Below are 21,066 nucleotides of genomic sequence, written 5' to 3' on the forward strand. Positions count from 1 at the left end.
ATATTATTATTGACCTCATTGGAGATCACTAATATAAGTTAGATTTTGTGAAACAATTTGCTTATTATATGTTTTATATAGATTGCAAATAAAATAAATCAAAAAAGAAAAAAAAAAATATATGAGAAACACATAAAGTCATTCTGATCCAAGTTCTTCATTGACAACTTATCGGTTGGTGTTAGGTCAGTTTTCTCGGTGTTTAAAGATTTATCGAAAGTTGAGTTGCCTTTGCGATGTTTCTCAATGAACGATGAAATATTATTACTAATTGAGAGTGAGCTTTAAACTCGAAGGCACAATATGTGGCTCCGCTTCCCTGGCTTTCACTTTCTCCCAATCAATATTCCCGAAAAATGGATGTATGGCAACCTCTGAGCGTACATAGCGTCCGGCACACAAACGATTATTTGTCTTCTTAGCGAGGAACTGTGGAGTGAAAACGAATGCTGCGAACGAGCTTTATGAGTATATTTTAACGCTGGTAATGACATCCATAGCTTCCTGATATATTTTGAGTGTGATCTCCTCATCCTCAACCTCAAAATGGTATTGTGTTTTTTCAAATTTTTCATAAATCAAAACACCATAGGAGCACCAATCGACAATATGGTTATAGGAATCATAGTTTACGATCTCAAGTGAAACGTTCATAGATCTGTATGTGATATATAATATTACCGCCTTTGTAGTACTCCATTACGAAGAATAAGCCACACTGTAGAACAAAAGAGCCTAACCTAACCTCAAAACTATAGTCTGAAAGCACCAGTGCAGTGAGAACAAAATTTGTGACATCCGTTAAAACAATGTAATATCGGCACATAAACTATATACCCACTATCTCTACTTCGATTTCTTCCGCTGCTATTAGCCTTCGTTACCTACACACACCGCTCGAACGCAATGTCTTCAAGTACCTGGAAAAGTGTGTATTTGCTGGTGTGTGTCAGCGTATTTAAACGGGCACCGCATAGCCCGGATTCACGTAGGAGAAGCCCACAAATTCCGTTTGATCCAACTTCATCATAAATACTTTATCCGTTGGTGTCATATCCGTTTTCTCCGAAGTGAATTGATTATCGAAATTTGAGATATATTTTCGATGTTTCTGTGTGTGTGAGAGTGCGTAGTTCAAGGTACTTGCATATTACAGAGTGACAACATATATTTGAGCACATAAAGTGGAAAGTATATTATTTGAAAGACATAATCAAGGAAGAATTATTTTTCAGAAAATATTTTGTCTTTTATTGCTTTCACTTACGATTTTCGGCTTAAACGGCGGCTGCACTTCACGACTCTCAATTTTCTCCCAATCGATGCGTCGGAAGAATGGATGTATGCGTACATCCGCATCTCCGGTGGCTCCACAACCGAGCCGCTTGTTCGGTTGCTTGGTGAGGAACTGGAAGGAGAAGAGGAAGAATATAGATATTTATTACTGTACGAGGGCTGCTATATATATTTCTGACCTAGGCAACACTAAGTGTTGCCAGGTGCAATCTTACATTTCCATTGGAAAGCTTGACATTTTTTAGCATAACATCACTCAGAACGTTTTGTCATTCAATCGTGAATTGTTTTATTTACAGGGAATTAAAAAATTCATCTCGGCCAAAAAATGGAATTAACTCGTGAACATTTTCGCGCGATCATTATTCACAACTTTCGACGTGACAAGAGTGCATCGATGAACTAAAATCTTTGTATGGCTATGAAGCACCATCCTATAGCATTATATTGTATAAAAACTGGTACAACGAATTCAATCGTGGCCGACGCTCGCTCAAAGACGAATTCCGTGAAGGTCGTCCAAAAACAGCCGTTGTGTCAGAAAACATCGATGCCGTACGTGAACTGATAATGCAAGACCGTCATGTAACATACCTTCAGATAGAGGCATGCCTATGCATTTCTCCCACCTGCATACATTTGATATTGCATGAACACCTAGCCGTAAAAAAGGTTCTTTCTCGTTAGATCCCGCACAATTTGACAATCGCTCAAAAAAAAGGCTCAAAAAAAGTGCTTCGGAAATTGGTTTGAGCGCATGCAAAAGTGTATAAATCTTGATGGAGAATATTTTGAAAAACAATAAAATCATTTTCATTGATAAATATTCCTATTTTCAATATTAGGCCAGAAATGTATATAGCAGCCCTCGTACAAATCGAAAGCGGAAATAAATATCAGGAGGGTAGTTTATAATGAAGTTTTGTTTACCGAGTCGAGACTATCTTTTAATTAAGTACAATCAGGGGTCTTAGAGAAAATCCCATCCACTTTTTTCTCCATGTCACAATAACTCACATCCTTCAAAGAAAGTCTAAAAGGTATAATTTATTGTGGGTGTTTCTTCATCTATATATATGATGAGCTCCTCTCGTCTTTTCTTCTTTTCACGTGAATAATTATGATTATTATCAAATCCGAAATCCAGAATACAAGTAGCTTACTGAAACAACTTAATATTCAGAAACTAGCTGTGATTTGTGAAAGTGCGTTCTTTGTTCTGGATATATTTAAAAAACTACTCTAACTACTTCTATTATGAGTCATACTTTTATATCGATATCATATATCATCTTTTATGGAGAAGCAATCGGTGAAATTGTCAATTGACAGGCCATTCATTTGCAGCCCATCCATCTGAAACGATATCCGACAGGAATAGTACCGTATGACAAAAGGAGCCCTTATAAATGAAGAATCTGGACCAAAGAATCTTTTTTTGGTATTTCTATTTCGAAAGTTTCTAGGAAATATAAAGTGTCTGCAAAAACTTGATTACCGTCATATCAAAACTGTTAGTCATAAGGAACGGTAGTTGGATTCCTTCAGCTAGATTAAAATATTCTACATAATATATATGCATAACTATATGCATGCATAACTGTCACGACTTCTTTTAATACTTAGAATTGGAATAAAACATCCTTTTCCTATCCATCCTTTTCCTCTAAAACAAATGTTGGGTAGTTGTTGTAATATTTTGTCATATTCAAGATAAAGTCGACATTTCTTTCAATATGACAATATTAATTGATGTCTGTTTTATCCATGTATAACTCTCCAATATCCTCATTTCACCATTAGTTGGTAGTGTATATTCCAAAATTGCCTATAAATACTTTGGGATGCCATTTGTCATTAAATGTTCTGTTGTTGATGATTTTAATATGATTTAACCTTCAAATATTTTGTAGCGAGTTGGTCGATATAGCTACAACGTCGTTTAGAACCTACTCTACTGCCTATTACTTACTGGAGAGTCTGATCTGAGGTTTTCGGATATTTCGTATAGATGTTTGCTCAATTCTTGGATTCACTGATATACTGGAATCTATATACATAGGTGAACATAATTGCCTATATTTGTTCGAATTACTATCATAATGACTTAAGCTTTAATTTTTATACCCTCGCAACAAAAGTTGCTAAGAGTGTATTATAGTTTTGTCCACATAAAGGTTGTTTGTAAGTCCTAAAACTAAACGAGTTAGATATAAGGACTTTGGTATATGTCCCACAAAATGGCGATAACCAAAAACACATAAAGAGCTATAACTAAGCCATAAATAAAGTTATGAAAAAAAATTTGGCACATAGGATCGCATGAGGGAGGGGCACATTTGAATGTAATTTTTTTTGGAAAAGTGGGCGTGATCCCGCCCCCAAATAGGTTTTTTGTATATATCTTGCAAACCAATAAAGCTATATAAACCAAATTTTCTGCAGTCGTTTCTTTTAGCCGTTTTCTTATACAGTCCAAAAATGAAAGAAATCGGATAATAACCACGCCCACCTCCCATACAAAGGTTAGGTTGAAAATGACTAAAAGTGCGTTGTCTCACTAACGAGAAACGTCAGAAACACCAAATTTTACATAAGAAATGGCAGAAGGAAGCTGCACTGAGATTTTTTTTACAAAATGGAAAATGGGAGTGGCATCTCCTACTTATTGGTCAAAAACTATATCTCAGGGACTACTCGACAGATTTCAATGAAATTAGGTATATAATATTTTCTTGACACCCTGATGACACTGGTGGAATATGGGCGAAATCGGTTCACAACTACGCCTACTCCCATATAACTCAATTTTTAATCCTTCTGATTCGTTCAGTTTATAATGTATACATAAGGAACCGATAAAGATAGCGAAATAAAACTTTACACAAATACTATATTTGAGCTGTGACATCACTTGTGGAAAAATTGTCAAAATCGAACCATGAATTTTCAAGGGCCTAAGGGCACTTTTTCCACCGAAAATATAGGTAAATTTCTAAATAAAATGCGAGAGTATAAAATGTTCGGTTGCACCCGAACTTGGCATTTCCTTACTTGTTAAATTTGTTTTTCATGTTAAAACTCTTACAATGTTTTCCTTCTGTATGCATGGATTATATTTTGCGGGGAATTCTTGTAACTCAAGGTTAGTAGTTTACCGAAAGTGAATTTTCATCTCTGATTATTCAATGGCTCACTTACATACGCGATTTTATTTTTTTTATTTAGAATATTTTTCTGATAAATTTATGTGCACGAAGCTTCATAATTTCTGCAAATTTTATTTCCCATGAACACAACTTTAGCCATTTAAGCTGAATCCATACTCAAATTTAAAGTCTAAAAATATCACTAAAATTCACAAAAGCTCAACAAAAGCTGTTTTGTAGAACAAATATAAACAGATAGTGTATTCTGCTGCCAAAATATGGTAATTCCCTAAAATATTCCGCAACAATATGCTTTAAAACTTTAACATTTTCAGCATAAAATTGAAATCCACTTACTACAGTTATTTACAACTAGCAAGGTCACAAAAATTTTATGCAAAAAGGATGCCATAAACAAAGAACGTACACAGTTGGCGCTTATACCGTATTCCACTTCCAATTTATATATGCACGAGTGCCGGGCTGCTTGCCGGACATTTAAAATTAATTTATGCCCAACAACACATGTGTACAAAACAAAAATGATAAATAAAAAAACAGTTGCTAGCTTAAGGCTTTAAGCTTTTGTGGTGCAATAAAACAGCAAAACGCAGTAAAAGTAAATCGAATAAAGCTTAACATAAGTGCAGAGAGCGTAATTATTTTAAAATAAGGGCATTTTATGCATTTTCTGCATTTTACATACCCCTTTGCACGCCTCTTTGTCTCCTTGCTCAAACTCTTCGGATAGGAGACATTGTGATCGGTAATGGCAGCAAACAACTCTTCTTCATCCACCATCGAACGGTGGCTGACCGTCGAGCAATTCGTAAAGTAGAACGGGGTAGGCCCACCAGTCGACCGCTTTGCCATAGGGCTGATATAGAATGATCTGTTGAGAGAAAGTGAGAGTTAAAGAATTGTAAGTGATGACATTGGTGGGGGAGTAGCTATAAGGGATTTGAAAAAATGGAGACAATTAGATGTGGAAGTTTTAAGACACTTTGAAAGCTTTTACTATTTTATGAAACTCAACATAAATTTGAGAAAGTAAAAGTGAAAGCTTTAAGAAGCTTTTTGATGCTTTTTTACTATTATGCGACAAATTATAAATTATCCAAAGGTGAAGAGTTTTACATAAATTTGAGACAGTAGATGTTTAAGCTTTAATATCCTTTTGAAAGCTTTTCCTATTATACGACGACTTATGCAATATTTTATATGTTGTTAAGGTAAGGAATAAAAATTCTACACGAACTTCAAACAATAGATGTTTAAACTTCATGAAGCTGTTGAAATTTTTTTTCTTTTATGTTTATACGACGAATTTCGAATATTATATATGCACTTAAGACAAGGATTAATGTTTTACACGCATTTGACATAGTAGAGGTGAAAGCTTTAAGAGACTTTTTAAAGCTTTTACTATAATATTATACGATGAATTACTAATTATCCAATATTTCAGACGTATTTAAGATAAGGATTAAGAGTTTTGAAATACAATTATTAATGAAAGCTTCCACTTAACGCTGTAAGATATTAGACAACATTCCTAGTCGACTGTCGTCGAAATAATTGCTCAAGTAAAATAGAGTCGCAATCTAAATTGCTCGCAAATAAATAAACAAGAAACTGGACTGCCTTTTAACGCAACCAAGCCTTAACTTGAATCCGAACTAATTAGTGTCGGCAGGCAGACACAAGCACTCGCAGACACTTATAGAAAATTTGTATTTATCTTTGAAATGAAATCGAAATTTGTGCCCCAAAACTCAGTTAAAATTATCTGGGTACCCGGTCATATAGGTATAGAAGGTAACGAAAAGGCGGATGAGTTGGCCCACTCAGACCTTTCAGTTCCCTCAAGCGGTGCCTAAAGCAATGGATTCTAGGGGAATATCTTGGTATCTATGAGATAATGTCGACACTGAAAAGACCAAAAACTTTTTACTTTGAGAAAAAAAGAACTAAGCTGTATCACAGGGGTTATCACGGGGCACCTACTAGAATCGGCAGAATGCAGGGCGTGCGCGAAAGATGACGATACACTAGAGCATTATCTTTGTGAATGCCCAGCCTTCTGTCGGTAAAGAAGAGATACCTACCATGGCTCCCCAATCTCTAATCTAAGAGATATTGGGCAGCTGGGAGGGAAAAAACTAAGAAGCTTCGTTAAATAGACCGAGTTGTTCAGTTGATGCTTATCAGGGTACCTTCGGGGAGAACAATGGGCCTAATAATGGCCTAAGAGCGGAAGCTTGCGGTCAGGCTCTCTTTGTCTCCCTTTTCAACCAACCAACCAAGTTCAAGTTTATTCATCATTTAGACTTGCTTACTAGCTTATCAATAATTACTCACTATTTGATGGTCTCATTCCAAATGGGATTCAGACATGCTTTAATGGTGCGCGTCTTCTTCTTTGACTTTTCATGTTCATCAGGAATGAGTTTAACTTTAACATATGGATCGCTAAGACCATTCGGATCCATTGGAATGAGATTAAGTCCTTCTTTGACTGAAATGAAGTTGAATATTTTTATTTTAAAATCGAAATAAGTGGATGGGTTTCCATAAACATACATATACTAATATAATAATATAGATATTGAGGAATGCATATACATATTTAAAAATAGTGTAAAAATTAGCTTTTAAAATTTTGGATATAATATAATCTACGTATATATATAAAAGTTAAATATTATAATTATAAAAAATATAATTGAAATATTTAAACGAAAATTTTTGGAAATATAGTTTTGATGTAAATTTGACAAAAAAAACAAAAATTTTAAATTAAAATATTCTATTAAATTTTTTATTAATATAAAATTATAAAAATTTAAAAAATTAATGAATACATTTTATGTAAAAAATTATTTTATATAATTTTCAATACAAAAAGTCTATAAAAATAACAAAATCATGTCATTAAACTCCAATTTACTCAACTTACTTTGCACCGTCAGCAAATTCTCCTTCACATTCAATTCCAAATTAATGCGCCCACGGCGTTCGGTGTGATCGCAAACGCATAAGCTCGGAACATTGTCCTTGCAGCATACACATTCATGTCACATGCTGTTTGTTTGTTTGTTGTTACCGTAAAAGCCAAGTAGCGGTGGAAAAGTTGCGAAAAAGGTGTGCGTATATTAAAAATTATATTCAAATCAGTATTTGAATAAAATGAAAAAAAGAAAAAAAAAACTTTTGTAAACAACATGTAGCTGCCATAAAATTAACTAATCTCCATCTGGACTAAGCTGCGCGCCAAGTGAAAGTGAATATATACATTCAGTAATAAAAGAAATGTACAAAAAGCTAAACAAACACACGCACACTCTCACATAAGAACACACAATTTACAGCCAATAAAGAACCCAAACGCACTTAGTTATGGACACACACATATACATAGCGGTCACACTTTCGCTTACACACACGCTTACAATTTAAATTAAAATTTATTTTTTCCAACGGGTTTTTGTATGTAATTTTTTGTAAATTTTTTTACCTGTGTGAATATTTTTTTTATTTGGACTTTATTTTTTGAAAACGTCTATTTATATCAAATGAAGTCGAAGTCTGGAAATCGTCCTTCCTTTTTAAAATTCATGAAAATTTTAAGCTCCCAATCAGTAAACGGAGCTCAGCTCCTTTATAAAGTGTGCCCAAAAGATTCAAGATATTCCCAATTTACTTTTTCACTGTTTTCTCAATATATGTACATATGCACATACCTTCAGTCTTTTAGCTGTAACGAGCTCTTTTTAAGACAACAATTCCAACCAAATCATCTTCGAAGGTATTCCTCTTACTATTAAAATTACTTAACTGCTAAACTTTGATCCATATCGGAAACTTCAAATTTTAGTTAGTTCTCTTTTTTGCTGATTAACTGAGTTGATCTTATTTCGAAGATACACTTCGTTTTCTTTTGGATTCCTATGTTCGAGTAGCGCATAAATTTTCCAACAGAAGTTGATTCAAAATACCGACAAAAAGATTATTACCGAACATTTTATACTCTTGCAATTTATTTATTTAATTTCATTACTATAACACACCATTTGACCCACATATTCGTCATATATATGGTACAAGGAATTGAAGGTTTGAATGTTTGAAAACCCTAATATTAAGTATATGGGAGTTAGGTGAAGTTATGACCCGATTTCTCGTATTTTAGGCACGGAGACATATTATTAAAAGAAAGATATTCCTTCCGAATTTTTCATTCAAAATATCTGAGGGACTTACCTATATTTTCGGTAAAAAATAAATTAGAAGCACTGAGGTCTTATGTTCGATATATGGGGCCTTGAAAATTTATGTTTTTTTAGAAGGGCGATGCCACATTATAGTGTGTATGTAGTATTTGTGCAAATCTCTGTTCCGATATCTTTACTAGTGCATACTTTATATATTGTAAAGTAAAAATCTAACGATCTAAACATCGTCTTCAAAGTTCTGGTATATAGAAAGTAGGCGTGGTTGTGAACCGATTTGGCCTATTTTCACAATATTCCATGGGGTGCAAGGAAAATATTACAAATCGAATTTCATTGAAATTGGTCAAGTAGTTTCGGTGATATGGTTTTTGACCCATAAGTGGGCGGAAGCACTCCCATTTAAAATTTTGTATACCATTTTGAGTGCAGCTCTTCTGTTCCATCTCTATAATGAAATTTAAGGTTTCTGGTGGTTTTCCTTACTGAATTAAAGCATTTTGAGTAGTTTTCAACATAACCTTTCTATGGGAGGTGGGTGTGGTTATAATCCGATTTCCTCCATTTCCTCTATATAAGGAAATGTCTGAAAAAACAACTCCTGAGAGTTTTGTTGATACAGCTTTAGTAGTTTACGAGATATATACAAACAACTCAGCAGGGGGCGGAGCCTCGCCCACTTTCCCAATAAAAACTACATCCAAATATGCCCGTTCCCAGAACAATCCTTTGTACCATATTTCACATTCATAGCTTAATTTATGACTTAGTTATAGCTCTTTATATGTATTCGGTTATCACCATTTTGTGGGCGTGGCAGTGGTCCGATTCCGCCCATCTTCGAACTTAACCTTCTTATAGAAGGAACACATGTTCCAAGTTTCATTAAGACATCTCAATTTTTACTCAAGTTACAGCTTGTATGGACGGACAGACAGACATCCGGATTTGAACTTTACTCGTCACCCTAATCCCTTTGGTATATGTAATCTCATATCTAACTCGGTTAGTTTTAGGACTTACAAACAACCGTTATGTGAACAAAACCATAATAGTCTCTTAGCAACTTTTGTTGCGGGAATATGAAAATATTCATTTGCGAAAGTCACACAATTAATATTAACATACTGCTTATGGAAATTATTTTTTTGATTTTCCACTTCTCTTAACCATACTTACAAATTATTAATTGAAGACATAAAATATTTCAACTTAACATCATTATTGATTATTGAAGTCAATTCAAAGTTGTTTATTGGACATATTCTAACTAATGGCTGAAGCCTAAAATTAAGGAATTAAATTTGATATAAGTTATTTGAATCTAACATAACATCTTATAAACAGGAAATTATGGTTGTAAAAGTTTTAAAGATAACATATGTCGTTTCCGAACTGGTTAGTAAACTCAAGTCAACTTAATCAAACTAATTTGAAGTTATTTCAAGTTGAATCAACTTAACATAACCATACTTATTGTGTTATGGCATTTGAAATCAAGTTTCAGACTAACCTAATTTATTGTCAACTACGAAATTGGTATAAGAACCAACACAACAAAATATTATACTTATTATTTAAGACTACACACGATTTAACTTATTTTAAAACAATTTTTGGTTTAAACTCAACATAACCAAACTATTGTATCTGTCTGAATCTGTTATACAGAAACTTGTTTCCAAATTATAAAACCTAACGTTCTCTTTTTTGGATATGAATCAATTATTCTTGATAAAATCAATTATAACTAACCTCATTACTTATGAAACATAAATCTACTCAACATAACTTCAATTATTATGAACCAGAAAGCTGAGTTTCAAAAGTGAAAATATTAAAGGAAATCCTTCAAGTAATTTCTAAATAATGTAAATTACAACGCTGAAATATTTAAACTAGCCACCGTTATAGCCACATAACTTTTCTAAGTTCATTTTAATTCACCTCATTTACTTAACTTCGGTATGAATTTCACTGATTGACATAATTATCAAGCAATTTGCAATCAGCAAGCTTTTGCCCTGGGCGCGGAAATTGCAACGAACTGCAGCAACAAGGAAAGCAAGCAAATTGGAGTAAATATCCTGCGGCAACTAACGCAGCAACTAATGAATGGTATAGACATTTGCATATTCGTATTTACCGTAAATCAATATTAAATCAACTCGTTTAAATGGGCAACAGGGGAAAGCCATTTAAATGGCAAACGGAATTTATGATATCGAGACAAGTTGGTCGGTTAGTGAGGAAATGTCGATAGTAAAATGTATTTGTTGTAAATTGTTGTTGCTGTTGTTCGTGGCATTAACTGCAGTAACTATCTAGCATTCAGTTGGAGTCATCACATAATAGCACAGTGTGGCATTATTGTTAGTGTTGCAACGTGTGGCATGCAACAAGCTTTCACGAGGGAAGCAGTGTCAATGTATATCATTTCTGAACAGAACTTAGCCTCAGAAATGTTGCATTGCAATTCAATTCGTATTCAGTATATTGCGATTTGATTAGTTGGCGTGCGATAAATACGGATTTTGTGCGGAAATTGAAATCTCAATGAATACACGCGATTTATTTACGAAGCGAGGAGAAGCACACGTTTGTGCTAGTGTGTGTGTGCGTGTGTGTGTGGGGAGATTGCAACAGGTCGCAACAATATTTCACTTTTCCATTTTTACCTGCATGACTTGCATTATAGACACATTTTTGCATTGTTATGGTGGATATGAAAAAAATAATATGAAAGGAAAATAATGAAGGTGCCCAGAGCCTTAAGCTGAAATTATTAGAGCATGTTATTGTGAATTCAATGTTCCTGCTCGAGGCTGGCATACAACTCACTAACTATTGCAAAACAAACAAGTAAGGAAGGGCTAAGTTCGGGTGTAACCGAACACTTTAGTGGTCCGATTTTGCTCATTTTCGAAAGCAACCTTCCTATTGTGCCAAGAAATAAGTGTGCCAAGTTTCATCAAGATATCTTAATTTTTACTCAAGTTACAGCTTGCACAGACGGACGAACGGACGGACGGACGGACGGACGGACGAACGGACGGACAGACAGACATTCGGATTTGAACTCCACTCTTCACCCTGATCACTTTGGTATATATAACCCTATATCTAACTCGTTTAGTTTTGGGTGTTACAAACAACCGTTATGTGAACAAAACTATAATACTCTCTTTAGCAACATTTGTTGCGAGAGTATAAATATGAAATTTTGAAATGTTTTATGTTTATTTCGAAACTGGTATAAAATGTAGGAAGATTTCAGATGTTTTACAAAATAGAAAATGGGCGTGGCATCGCCCACTTATGGGTCAAAAACCATATCTCAGGAACTACTTGACCGATTTCAATGAAACTTGGTTTGTAACAGTTTCCTTACATTCCAATGATATGTTGTGAAAAAAGGCCAAATCGCTTCACAACCAGGCCTACTTCCTATATACCAGAACTTTGAAGACGATCTAATCGTTAACTTTACAATATATAAAGTAAGCACTAGTGTAGATATCGGTGCAGAACTTTGCACAAATTAATATTAATAGTGTGGCAGCCCCATTCTAAAAATCGCCGAAATCGGACCATAGGTTTTTAAGGCCCCATATATCGAACACAAGGACCTCGGTGCTTCTAACCTAATATTATAGTTTCCAACTTTCAATGGACTTTATACAATATATATGACGAATATGTGGGTCAAATTGTATATTATATAATATAAATAAAGTTAAATAAATAAATTGCGAGAGTATAAAATGTTCGGTTACATCCGAACTTAGCCCTTCCTTACTTGTTTAAGTTGTATTAATTTTATTTAGTTCTGTACAATACTTTCCAGTTTTACATTTTTATGTTATACCATTTATAGATAAACGTTTAAAAATTTCTTTGTGGTGTTTTTTAGTTATTTACGATTTTAAGATTTTATCTGGTAAGTATTGTAAAATTTAAGCAAATAAATATTTATACCAGTTATAAAAATTTTGTTGTTAAAAAAGGTACGTTTTTTTAAATTTATACATTAGAGATAAAAAAAATCTAAATATAAATGCAAATCTTAATTTATTAAAATTTAGACCATTTGGAATTTATTCCAGTTCTTGTTTGTTTAAATCGAGGTCTCTATAGGATTTTTGCGAAGTATAACTTGCTTTAGTAAGTGACAATGTGAAATATGTTTTGCTTATTCGCAGACAGTTTATACCAGTTAAAAAAAAAAATTATGCCAGTTTCATTTTTATTATTCATATACACTGACTTGTATTTTTATTAATAACATCAAAACATTAGCTAATATGTTAAAACGTCCAGTTAATCAGATTAAAAATCCAACAAAATTATATTTATTGACTTTCTGCCAACACCCTCGTTTGCAACTCAACCGCATCAGCGTAATTATATATATTTTTGTATAATCTCCTCATAAGACTTCAGGCTACTACCAACAGTTTTATTTTATTGTTGTATTTTCCTATCGGCTATATTTAGCAAGAATTACTACAACGACTTGTATATTTATTAGCATATGGGTCATATTAGAGAAATTGTTAAACTGTGTGTAAAATTAGTTTTACCATCTAACGGCACATAAGTTTGCCATATACATCCTATAAATATAGGCCATCTCATATTAAGCAGTACGAGCAGCCCTCTGCCGGTTCAAACCAACAATGAAGCAGACAAAGGCTCTCATAAGTTAGTGTAAAGTGAGCGCATAGCCATTTAACCAACCGCTTGGGGACAACTTACTAACCAGCGCCGCTGGGTTAAACCCAGTCAAACTATTTATAGCTTGTTACAAAAAGAAAGCAGCTACCAGATTAGTGGGCTGTGTTGACAAATAAACCCGTTAACTAACCACCAACGACATCGCCATGTCAACTTGGCTCGTCATCAAAACCAAAATTTCAACAGATCGGCGTTTGCCTGCCGAACTGAATTGAGTTCATCACCATGCGCTTGGCAAGCATACAACTTCCCCTTTCCTGTGTAATGAAAGCGTATGACAAAACAAAAGAACAAGAGAACGAGTACCAAGAAAACACAAAAGGCAGGTCAGGCATTGTGGTTAACAGCGTGACTACACGCCAGTTAGCCAACGTAATGAATTCTTCGCCCCCATTCTTGCTTGTCATTCGTGCCATTTGTGGCCTTCAGTGAATTGTTTAGCTCTTGAGATTGTTGGGCGCATTGTACAAATTGCATGCTTGGAAAAGGGATTGAATGTTGAAGGTATGTTGACAGTGCTGCGCCAAATATTTTCTTAATAAATATTTCGTACACACACATTATATACAATTTTGAGGAATTAAATTCAAAATATGATCATATCATAACAACGGAATTATACCAATTTATAAATACCCAATGGTCATAAAGAAATGTTGATAATAACTGGTCGAAAATATTTGAATATTTGCAAAGGCCTCTACGTTGTTTTTAATACATTTTTGAACTGGTATAAATCTGGTATAAAATATTAAAGTGTACCAGAATCAGCATATATTACACAAAAATTCTTAAAAATTATGATTGACGTACATCACTTCAACTTTCTTGTATTTTTTAATAAATATAAGGTCTTAAATGCATCTATTATATGTTCTCATATGAAGTTCATACAAATTCTTCTGATGTTTATAATGTATAATGAAAATACATTTGTTAGTTACAATAAGATTTTCAAAGGAGTCAGTTAATATAAGTGGAATTTTGAATAATATAATATAAATCTAAAAATTTCAATTCGTTTATGCACGTCTATTTTATTTATGTCAATTCATTTTTTCGCATAATAATTTGAATGAACCATTGCTATCCAAAGCAACATGCCGAGTTTCAATCCTTACAAACTATATACAAATTCAAATTTAGAAGGCAATTAAAACTGGTATAAACCGGTATAAACTGGTATAAACTGGTATAAACTGGTATAAAAATCTTAAGGGTACTAATTATATTTTTATTTTTATTTTTCTTATACACGTTTAATTCAAAAAGCATATATGAAATATTTTCTTCATAATATATACGCTTACCCTAAAATATATTATTTTCAATAATATCTAATGATTTCCGCATTTAACATATGCCCATATAAAATTTATGTCCGGCTGTAAATTTTGCACTGAAATGTTCTTCCGGAATTGCGTTATTATTGAGCTCCCCCAAAAAACAAACCTTTGTTGTATTATTTTTTGCTTTGCACACGTTGCTGGGGATCAGGAACTTAATGTATTGTCCTCGACAGCACGGAGCAGTGAGCGCCTCTAGGCCAAATTCACATGTTCACATGTGCACGAGCGTACTCATATGTATGTAAATTAATGCCTCTGTGCAGTAAATATATGCAAATACGAAATAAAGGTATTACCTCCCTGTGTACTACTATTCGAATTCCAGTATACGTACGTATGAATAAAATTTTGTCTTTGCTCACCGCATTACAGCTGTAAGGATGTATGCTTATTACTCGTCCTCCTCAACCAACCGACATTGGATTTGAAATACTCACTTCCGCAGCTGCTGCCGCTTCTGCATATATATATATAATAATTTTTTGTTGTATTTTTTGTGGAAAGCACATACAAAAATATTATTGTGGGAAATTATTTTTTACATTTCTTTATCTTCCTTCTTTTTGACCATTTTTCGTTAGTGTTTTATAATGATACTTTTTAAGAAAAAATGAATGGTAGAACAAAATTTTAAGTAGTATATACAGCTATTTTCCGCTTAAAATATGAATTTGACTGATTTTTTTTCATTAAATGATTTGAAACTGTTAACTAACTTAACTGACTTTTTATACCCTGAACAGGGTATATTAAGGTTGTCACGAAGTTTGTAACACCCAGAAAGAAGCGTCGGAAGCCCTATAAAGTATATATATAAATTATCAGTATGTTGAACTGAGTCGATTTAGCCATGTCCGTCTGTCTGTCTGTCTGTATATATACGAACTAGTCCTTCCGTTTTTAAGATACCGTTTTGAAATTTAGCAGATGTTATTTTCTCTTCAAGAAGCTGCTCATTTGTCGGAACTGCTGATACCGGGCCACTATATCAAATAGCTGCCATACAAACTGAACGATCGGAATCAAGGGCTTGTATGGAAAACTTCCGCATTTTACTACATATCTCCTCGAAATTTAGTGTGAGTTATTGTTCATAGAAATAATTTAATCTCCGATAAAATTGTTCAGATCGGTTCACTATAGCATATAGCTGCCATATAAACTGAACGATCGGAATCAATGGCTTGTATGGGAAATTTTCACATTTGACGTGGTATCTTCACGAAATTTGACATGGATTACTCTTAAGGTAATAATATAATCTCCGAAGAAATTGTTCAGATGGGTTAACTATATAATCTTAATGTTTCTAGCAAACAACCCGGCTAAAAAAAATTAGTAAAATGTTTAATTTTTTTTTTTTTTACTTATTTTTTCTTACTTCTTAGATTTGCTTAAACACATAGTTACTAAAAGGAATGCACCTGTGAAGGGTATATTAGCTTCGGTACAGTCGAAGTTAACGTTTTTTCTTGTTTTTATAATTTTTTGTATTTTTTTTCCACACACCCTTTACTTTCATTTCCTTTTTATTTTAGTTAGTTTGAGGTATACTCCCAAAGGGGACTTGGTATTTATTTGAGCGATTTCACTGTTGCTTTGTTTCATCATTTTTGTTGCAAGTTCATTTGTTGTGCTACATGTGTGCTTGATTAATTTTTTATAAACTTGCTTAATATTATTTTTTTTTAATTTTTCAACCTTATGTTGCTGTCGTTTGAAGTTTACCTTTTACTTCTTTATTCTTATATTACTTTGGCATACTTCTGAAGTGTTTATTGCAATTCTTATTTTATATTTATGAAAATGAAGCTTTCGTGGTAGACTCTAATTTTTTATCAATAATTCTTTTTTGAAGTATTTAATCAATTATTGTATTGTAATTTAATTACATTCCTCCATTTCTTTGAGTTGGTTCTGCAGCTCAGAATTTTTCAAATAAATTATCGATTTTTATAATATTATCAAAATTTTTCAAGAAATTTGTTTTGCTTTTTTTTTTTTTATCAGAAATAGGAGCATAATCTTCAATCAATTAAGTTTGTTTTCCATACTACATAAGATTTCTTCATCTCTGTATCTTGGGATATGTGAAAAAGTTACATAAACATGTTGAGAATTGCAAGCTCTTGACAAAGTTTAATGAAATCTTAGCGTAAATTACTTAAGGCTTAGAAAAAACATTAAACATTTCAATTGATAAGCTATCTAACAGAAATAAAGAGTGAATGAACCTAGGTTTCTGAGATCTCAACTCCTGGTGCCAAAATGTGTCATACTTTCCGAAATGTGTTCGACTTTGAAGCAAAAATACTTTCTTTCACTAGAACTTGACGATGAGATGGCGAATACAGCGTTAGAGGAAAGCATCAGTCTTTTGATAATGGTTCACTGATTGGTCAGTGTATAGAACACGATTGATGCACGAGATTAGCTATAGATCGTAGAGGAGTGAAAACAAATTAGGCTCTGATATCCAAGACCGACTATGCAAAACAGTGACATGGCATAAGTTGATCATCTCTTAATCACTATAAATACCATCGGGTTCTTCAGAAACTTAAAAAAACGGTCACTTGCGTGGATTGTGGGCACTGGTGACAGTTGGGTAAGAAGATATCAACGGAGAGCCGGAGTTAGAAAGTTAAAATATCATAGGTCATGTGAAGATCCAATTAATCCTCAAAGTACACCAAATTTGATACTAGAAAACAAAGAATAATGGCAACTGACTGCTCAACTCGTAATCTTAAGCGTCACGAGATCTTGGACTCAAAGATCTTATGTCAATATCAGTCAAAATTATCCATTTTTGGAAGGGAGATCAACTGACTAGTCGATCCATTGCATTGAGTTTTCGGAATCATTGAAATAACTCCAAACAAACCCAGATATGTTTCCTTTTTCGTTTCTTGAACAAGGATTCTTTTTATAGGTGCACTATGGGAGCTCTTTTGCAAGACATAGGAAGATTGATTCTAAGTTGTTTAATAACATGAAATTATTGAAGACCACAACTTGTCTGCCCTATTCCAGTCAGCTGCTCTATCACCCCAATTATTTTATTAAACGAGACTGTCACTGTCGAGTTAAGTCGACGTTGAAGCCGATTCTTTTGAAGAAAAGAGTTAGTGGGTAGAGTTTTAACGTTATGAATTTGTTATGTGTATATTTAATGTATAAAGGGTATTTACATAAAATGGATATATGGGTGAGTGTTAACAATACGGGTTATTTGTTCTTTGTATAATTAGTTTAATTTCAGTGTTAGTGTATCGAAACTATATATATGACCTGTAGGATGATTCCTTGTGTTGTGTAGTGCTTGACTCCTCTATGTTGATGATGTTCCTCCTTCTTTATTTACACTTTGTGAGGGTTTGTGTTTTGTGGGTTTATTGTCTCTTATTTTGTTATGCGTTTTCGTTTGTTTTATTGTTTACAAATTTGCGTAAATTTGGGTTTTTTTGTGTGTGAGTAAAGGGTGATGTGTGATAGGTAAAGATGGGGCGGTTTATCTCCTCTGCATTTCTTATCTATTACGTTTTGGAGAGTAATGCAGAGGAGTATTTGTTTGGACTAAACGGTCACCTTATTCCGTACTTTCCTCACAACTTACTGGGAAAAGTTGTTTTTGGAATTATCAATTATGGTCACATTTTATTGAAACATTCTAGAAATCATTTTCAAATAAACTTCCGTATTTCCATTTCCAATGTTTGCATTTCAAATATAAATTTTCAAAAACCTTGGAAAAAACTTGAAATCGCTAAGATTGAAATAGAATGGATGTGCCGCTCGTTGGTGAAGTTTCACTTTTGAACTTGAGACTAGTTGTGAAAGAGAATTACGGTCGTCAATTGAAATTGAATAAATATAAAGGTAGACGAAAATCGATTTATTTATAGAGTGAAGTGAAGGATTTCGAGAAGTGGATTGCACATCAAATTGAGAGGTAATCTTGGGAATATTAGCAATTTTGAGTTACTGTGCTTTAGAGGTGATGTTTGCCCGCAAGGAAATTTTCAATAATTTTTTCAAATTATTTCTTTTTTGTATATTTTTGTGTGTTTCATATGAAAATTTTTATTACTAGCAGACCCGACCACACGTTTTTGTGGCTAAGGTATACATTAAATTAAGTTGGTCCAATCTTGGCTTCGGCGACGATATTGATTACTCGAGGTTGATTTATATTACGCAGCATGATTACAACTCACACTACTTTTAATTGCAAAGTAAGGCAATTTTAAATAGTTTGTTATACTGTGTCAACTCTCTTGGACCGAAATTCTAAATTGTCGCATTAAGATCATCGATATCTTTTTTTTTACCACAAATATAGGTCATTCAATCAGTCATTTATGGTTATCATATTGAGGTTTCATGTCAGGAAAACTTTTCTTTCGAGTCAATGAAGTGACAGAAATCTGTTGGAAATGCTATTAATCCATCGAGGTGTCAACTGCCAACTACTTCTACAATCGCAATTTGATATTGTTGCAAAAACACTCAAATGTTTGTTGTTAATTGGCAATTCTTTATGTGTCGCCACAAATTAAATGATTTAGGTATGCAATTAGCCCATCAGTAACAGTTGATCCAGGAATAATTGGAAGAGTCTGGCGTAAATCACCTACTAACAGAATCCTGGCTCCACCAAAAACGTTCATCGACAATCAAGATCTTTTAAAGACCTGTGCAGTACCTCCAGCGACTTATTGAATATTTGGAAAATTTTCGTTATAGCGCAATTTTTGACGATTTTGCCGACTGGTGTTTCGTTCATTTGCAATTTAGGAGTAAGGTGCCAAGTTGTCCCTATTCCCGTTAACCTTGGTGGTGAAAATGAGTGAAATTGGTTCTGGAATTTCATCAGCCCTCATATACTATATATGATGTTTTTCTATTAAACTTTATACCGAATTTATGGGTAAATTTGTGTGTTATCTCAATAAAATTACTTCAATAAATTGCGAGAGTATAAAATATTCGGTTGGACCCGAACTTAGCCTTTCCTTATTTGTTTTGGGCTATCGACACAACCTTATACAATTGAACTATAACAAAAATATTTTAACAAAGCAACAATGATAAACTTCAAAATATTATTTTTTGTTTTCTCTTTTTATTATTTTATCTTCTTGTCAATTCGAATAAAATTCTCTTATTATTATCTTCCTCGCAATTTTTTCATATTTACTCACTTTCTAATCTTTTTCTGGCCTGCCACGAATATTTCAAGACTAAAATTAGCCAGATCGGTTTGGCCGTTATCGTTTTTTTGCGGTACAGACGAACAGCAATTCATTTTTATATTATATTATTATCAAGCGACAATTTTTTTTAATTAAGTGATCTTAACCCCCCTCCCGTACCTCCGTGCCTGAGTGACGCCTACAACTCTACAACGCATAGTTACCCGCCGAAAAATTTCAAAATTTTAACTCGTGATATCTTTTGAATGGAATGTCAGAATCTAATAATTCAAAAAGTTATATAAAGGTTTTGAAACGATCTTAATAATAAATCATTTATTTATTTATTTATAAATATTTATTTTTTAATACTAAGGTATAAATAAAGAGCCTTTTCAAGTAGTGGTATTTTAATAAATTTTATTATATGAAATCGCTTATTGTGACAAAACTATAATAGTTAGAGATATGATGTCGGGACGTTTTTTGTAGATAATGATAAGTTCTACAAAATTGTAGTACATCACTATCTTCAATCGTTTTCGCACCATTCGCGATTAAAGAAAGTTTTTTGGTATTTTTTTACATTATCGGAGTTTTGGTAAGGAACCCTATTTTTTTTAAACTAAATATAGCCTATGTCACTCAGGGATAGTATAGCTTTCCAACGGTGAAAGAATTTTTCAAATCGGTTCAGTAGTTTCGGAGCCTATTCGAGACAAACAAACAAAAAAACAAACATTTCCTCTTTATAATATTAGTATAGATAAATTTTATTAAAATAATTATATATATAATTTATATATATCCCCTTCAGACAGTTTACTCCAACTTCCTGCAATTGCATGCCACAATTTACACTATCAACTTAATTTACAGCGATTAACTGGGGCAATTTTGATATGTTCCTTCGTCAACAACAATAAAACGGTAATAATAAAAAGCGGAAAGCATAAAACAACTTATATTTAATGACAACACAGTCAGCAGGTTTAACAAGTTCGCCTTCGTTGATTACTCATACGCCATGACGAGCTCATATAAAAAACACAACATGTGAATTGCGCTTAATAAAATGCGCTCCACTGGGGGGAGGTTTCATAAA

At 33.2% G+C, this 21,066-nt stretch overlaps 1 pseudogene; it reads right to left on the reverse strand.

The window, feature by feature from the left end:
- Positions 1 to 876: 876 nt before the first annotated feature.
- Positions 877 to 21,066, reverse strand: part of LOC105220245 (protein kinase C, brain isozyme-like) — an 85,891-nt pseudogene continuing 65,701 nt past the window's right edge.

This window comes from Zeugodacus cucurbitae, chromosome 6 (genome assembly GCF_028554725.1).
Source record: "Zeugodacus cucurbitae isolate PBARC_wt_2022May chromosome 6, idZeuCucr1.2, whole genome shotgun sequence".
Classification (NCBI taxonomy): Eukaryota; Metazoa; Arthropoda; class Insecta; order Diptera; family Tephritidae; genus Zeugodacus; species Zeugodacus cucurbitae.